Source organism: the organism of the source record quoted next, unplaced genomic scaffold (assembly GCF_019419815.1).
Source record: "Pyrus x bretschneideri cultivar Hongxiangsu unplaced genomic scaffold, Pyrus_bretschneideri_v1 Contig46, whole genome shotgun sequence".
Classification (NCBI taxonomy): domain Eukaryota; kingdom Viridiplantae; phylum Streptophyta; class Magnoliopsida; order Rosales; family Rosaceae; genus Pyrus; species Pyrus x bretschneideri.
Genome location: NW_025999783.1, coordinates 2,188,745 through 2,194,744, shown reverse-complemented (window position 1 = coordinate 2,194,744; position 6,000 = coordinate 2,188,745).

The following is a 6,000-nucleotide window of genomic DNA, read 5'->3' as shown; positions in this document are numbered from 1 at the left end:
GAAAGTTTGCTTCAACAAATCCATTTGCTGCTGGAAAAAATTTGAAGATGTTTTTTGAATTGAATGAGGCTACTTGCAAGTTAAACTACTTGTCCATGGGAGTTGACTCATCAGAAAGAGCATTCGCTACAGGAAATCAATTTGAAGGTGATAATGTGGTTGCGATGAAAGCAGTTCAAGTTCCATGGGTGTAAACTTGCATGCTCCTAAGGAATTATCTGTTATATCTCCTTTGGCAGACTCTACTTCAAGGTCTAGATTCGTTCCCAAATGTCATCATTGTGGGGATCTTGGCCATATTAGACCTAGGTGTACAAAACTACATCTGAAAAGAAAAAAAGATCTAAATGAACAAGTGGATTGTTTAACCATAAAGGTTAGCAAAATGTCCAATATTGCTAGTTCTTCAAGCTCAAGAAATGTAAAGTCGAGTTCAAGTGGCTTTCAACGTGGTTTTAGGAAGTGCTTGATTGCTCAAAGTTCCACATCATTATGTAAGCTTGACACTTGCCACCTAGTGGGTGCTCTCTTCACATGACTGGTGACAAAGATGCTTTCATGTCTCTTATATCATTTAAAAGATGCTTTCGAGTAGATTTTTAACCAATTCCGTAGAGCCATATGTCATGATTCTATAAGAATTTTATGGATAGATTTCTGATAAGATTTTTAACCAATTTCATCGCGTCACGAGTCACTATCTATTTGGAAACCTGGAGAATAGATTTCGATAAGATTTTTAGCTAATCACGGCGTGCTACGTAACATTATCTACAATCTCATCCTTTCTTTTTTCTCCATATAAACCTTACATCCATCTTAAAGTCACACACTAAAATTAAAATATCTCAAAATCATTCTTCATAGTTTATAAATCTTGAGTTTAAATAAGGGAACTTTAATGAAAAGCTCCCGGTATTGTTCACTTTAACTAAAAACCACATTTTTACACTAAAAAGTCAATCCTGGTACTATTCACTTTACACTTTATTTTGTCCTTATCGTTAAAACTCAAAGTTTTCAAGCCATTTTCATTAGTTTTCTTTTTAAATAAAGTACCAAATTAAATAAATATGAAATTACATAAAGCAAAAAAATTAAAAATACAAAATTACATAAAAGTATGAAATTAAATAAATGCGAAATTACAACCCAATGTGAATGAAAAATTATGGCCTCTGATTTTACAACAAATTCCCTACAAATCACTTAACCAATTGGTTGAAAGTATTTGAAAATATTCAAATATGGTGTGAGGTGGAAGATAATTGACACACCCCGACCGAGATCAAGGCATGCTGGCCATCACGTGGAAGTGACGTAACCATGTGCACAGTGCGGAAGCTAATAAAATAATAATAAAAATACGAATAAATAAAAACCAGCTGTACACAACGTAAGAACATACATGTGCAAGTGCAAGTGTGAAAAAAAAAAAAAAAGTTCAGAGCTCGAAGACCTAATGCAATCCAGAAGAAATAACGCTACAAAAACACACCCAAAGGTGGTCCTACACTGGTAATAATCTGTCAGATATGCCGGGGAAATCCTCAGGGAAGCCACCAAAAGTGCTAGCCAACTAGAACTGGAGGGGCGCAAAACAAAAAGTGTGAGTGGGCAAAAACAAAGCTTTTCGAAAACCATGTCATAAACAAAGTTCTAACCTCTCCCCGTAAAACCTGTATACTTCCCAAAAAAATAGAGTATACATATATATATATATATATATATATAAATCATGCTTGGAAATATGCCATGTCAAATGTCTCTAAATAGAATGCAAGTGCTCAGGAATATCAAATCAATGCCATGTAATCTGTCAGCCGGAGTCACCTAACGTGACCTGTATGGCTGAATCTAGAGCTCAAATCTCCATCTCACTAATTATACCTGCACATGAGTCGGAACCACCTAAAGTGGTCTGTACGATAGGACTGGGTGTAATATAAGTACGCTCAAGTGCTACGATCACGTGAAGGCTGGGCGAATAATCGCGGGTCACCTACGACTCAGAACCACCTAAAGTGGTATGTACGACAGGACTGTGCACCTAACTTGGATCCAAGATGAGCGTGTGGTGTGGGAGGTGAACATCACGTGAAGGACTGTGCCCAACTCTGGGCGGGAGCACTAACACCGGGGGTGTAGGTTATGAGCTTTCTATGCATCTCAAATCACTACTGAACATAAACATAAATCAGAACTTACCTGGCACTTACCTGTGCGTCCACAGCACCAATACACACACACACACATATATATATATATATATATATATATGCAACTAATAATGCGTAAATAAATGGCAAACAATAAGCATGGCATATAAACGAATAAATGTTTCATTTCACTTTCTGGGAAAAGTATAAGTATATAGGTATATACAGAAAACCAAAAGCCCACTCACTGGTATGTAGAAGGGTCGTAACCCCCTTGCCTCGAGTGACCGCGCTTGTCCTCAGGATAGGTCTCACTTATATGCGAAACAACTATAAAAACGTAAATTTTAAAGCACATAACCAACATCACGAAATAACTTCTCATACAATGTTCAAATGGGGTGTATGAATACACCAACGTGATCTACTCAACCTCGGGAACATCCCCATATTTTTAGAAAAATTTTCCCCCGCCGCACGCGCAGGCACGTGCCTGGCATACTGACGGCGTCAGTTAACGTCGTCAGGAATATTCCGTTAACTTTAATGGATTCCGTTAACGCCGTTAGGAATATTCCGTCCAAACTGACGGAATACTCCGTCGTCTTCTCCGGCGAAGCTCCGGCACCGTCGTCGGCGCCGGAAAATTTGGAAAACTTTAAAACCTTGTAACTTCTTCGTTTTTCAACCAAATTTCACAAAATTGGCACCAAAATGAAGCTTACAATGAGAGGAACAAATCCATACCACTTTCAAGCACTAAAATCCACGGAATATCGCCGAGAAAACACCACCAACTCCGCCCAACCTTGTAACTCACGATCCCGACGTCCAAAACCTTTAAACGAAGCACCCCGAGCCTCCTAAGGACCTCACCAAGCTTCCTACAAGCTTGAAATTCCAAAAAATACAAGAATTAACGTGTGCATGAACAGTGACCAGATCGGGGTATCCCAAGTTCGACGTGAAAACAAAGGTATCCTTACCTGAAATGGGTATGGTTGAACTCCCAAGGACCTCACGAGCACGACTATGTAATTTGTTTCCTCAATCTGTGAAGGTTTGGATGGTTTTTGGGTGTGTCCGTACATAGAGGATAGGAAAGGGAGAGAGAGAGGGCTCGGGACAGGGATACAAGACAGGGGAAATGGTGAGGGGGTGTGGGAGAGTGTGTGTGTGGTCCAAAACTTGCCAACAAAATCCAAAAACAACCACACAACGAAATAACCACACTAGGGGCAAAAACATCATTTCACCCCTACAATTCGAAAATCCGGAACGGGCTGTCACAACCTACCCACCTTATTAGAATTTCGTCCCGAAATTCAAAACAACCACACAAAGCAAGCCCCTAACGATCAAAGAACAACCGAGGATACAAATCTCTTATCCGATCTTCAGTTTCCCAAGTAGCTTCCTCCACAGAATGATTCCTCCACAAAACTTTCACCAAATTCACTGTCTTGTTCCTCAGAACCTTTTCTTTCCAATCTAGAATCATCATTGGTTCCTCATCATAAGTCAAATCCGGATTTATTTCCAAGGGTTGAGGAGGTATCACATGAGACGGATCAACAACATAATGTCAAAGCATGGACACGTGAAAAACGTTATGTACTTTAGCCAACTCCGGAGGCAACTCCAGCCTGTAAGCTACCTCGCCAACTCGCTCGGTGATCATGTACGGTCCGATATACTATAGGTTAAAAATTTTCGCAATACACCCCAGGAGAACTAAAGCTTACGAAGCTACCCAAAGCCAAAAATCACAGCTATAGTAGATACACGAACTCGCCTGCCTTCTATGGAGATAACGAGTTTGGTCGCCAGCTCTATAAGTTCGAAATCTCGCATTTCTTCCTTTTGTAGGTAAAGCTCTAGAAGCCCTAAAACCAAAATTGAAGCCTAAAGTGACCGTGTGAGTCAACTGCTTTATCGAAGTAGCCAACTCAACTGTCCGTCCTACGACAAAGTTTTGCAAGACACCTCAAGCAGGTAAGGCTCCCGAAGCCCCAAAGCCCAAATTAAAACCTAAGCGATGATGTGGGATCAACTGCTTTGGTAAAGCAACTCACCCAGCCGCTCGTCCTACGGTAAAGTTTCATTAAAGACATGGCGAAATAGAAGGATGAAGCAAAAACACGGAAATCTGTTTATTAAATTTCTGGCAAATTGATAAACCAACTCGAAGGCCAACAAAGTTCAAGTAAAGCAGAACAAAAAGGAAAATAAGAAAACTCCTAAGTCTAAGCAAAAAGACTACTCCTTGGCAACCTGCGCAACCACTAGTTCCTCAACTGCCATGCCTTCAGCAGCCGCACTGCTCCCAGCAGCCAAAGCTTCCATCAGCTCATCCTCAACCGCCCTTGCTTGGACTACATGATCCTCAGCTACTCTACCAAAGGCAGCCTCAAACGAGAAATCAAGTAGATTAACTGGAGAAATGGAAAAAGTCTCGAAGTCATTCTCAGAAAACTCATAATCCAACGGCCTGCCCTGAAAATGGTCTACATAGCCAAGCTTGTAGAAATCGCCCTGACAATAAGCAAGCGCCACTTCGTGACCAAGTTTCTCATTCTTCAGCTGCACATTCTCCTCAACAAGCCCAATGTGAACGCCCTGCAAGTTATCCGGTTCCTTTTTCAGGTTCTCGCTCGCAGACAGCGCACCTTACAGATCTCTCTCCTTGGACTCAAGCTTATTGGCAACCTCCTTGAGACGAGACACTTCAGCATGCATGAAGATAAACTCATCGTCCTTGGTAAAGCAAGCAAATCGTAGCTCCGGATTGACATGTTCAAGGTCCTCGACCACCGGAGAAACACGACTGACTTCATTCTCTGCAGCTTCCAACATTGCCTGAGTCGCACTAAGCCTAGCATTCAAATGGGTGATCTCTTGATGAGAAATCTCCAGTTGCAAAGAAGTAGGGGCAGAGACATCAGACCCCTTTAAAACAGCGAGTTCAGATTCGAGCTTTTCGATCTTTTCAGCAACCGAGCGAAGCTAAGACACCAACGCTACTTCGTCATCCTTAGCATACTTGATAGTATCCTGATCAACATGCATAGACTCGGTTATTAGGAACAAATTCTTATCCATTGTAGCAATTAAGGAGGACCTTTTCGAGTAGGCAGGACGCTTCACAAATGAGTCTGAGCGGATGATAACTTTCCCAACACTGTTAATAAACTTGGCATATGCATCGACATCCTTAAGTAGGTCAGCCTTCAACAGTGCACAAACCTCGGGAAACTCTCCAGCCTTAGACTTGGTGGATCTCTCACAACTACCTGTGCAAGCAAATTTCCCCTTCTTAGCAAACGAGTCAGTCACGGCAGAAGGAGGAATAGGCCCAGGCGCCACCTTAACAGTAGAATCCATCTTCCCGCTCTTTATAGCGGTGAACCTTTCAGAAATCGATCCAGACTTAGCTCCTGATGGACATTTTAACAAAACCAGAATACCGGAGACATCATCGAACTTTTCTGTTGGGAAAGTCTATCAACAATGGACGAGGTCACCTTCGGACCAGCAGATTTCATAGGCTCAGGCTCAAAGGTCTTCTTCGCCCTCTTTGGGGAAGTTAGATCAATGACAAGTTTCTCGGTAGCAGACGAGCTCCCACAAGCAGTAGAGGAAGTCCTTGGTTTCTTCTCAGCCGAAGGCTCACAAGCAGGTGAGGAAGACCTTTTTTTTCCACCCTCATTGGTAGTAGGTTGTACAGCAAGAATCGGGCGAGCCAATGCCTCGTCCTTTATCCGCTTTATCTCTTCCTTAGAGGTAGGCCACCTTTCTCCAGATGAAAAGGGTTAAGCAGCCAGCGCCACTTATGGTACTC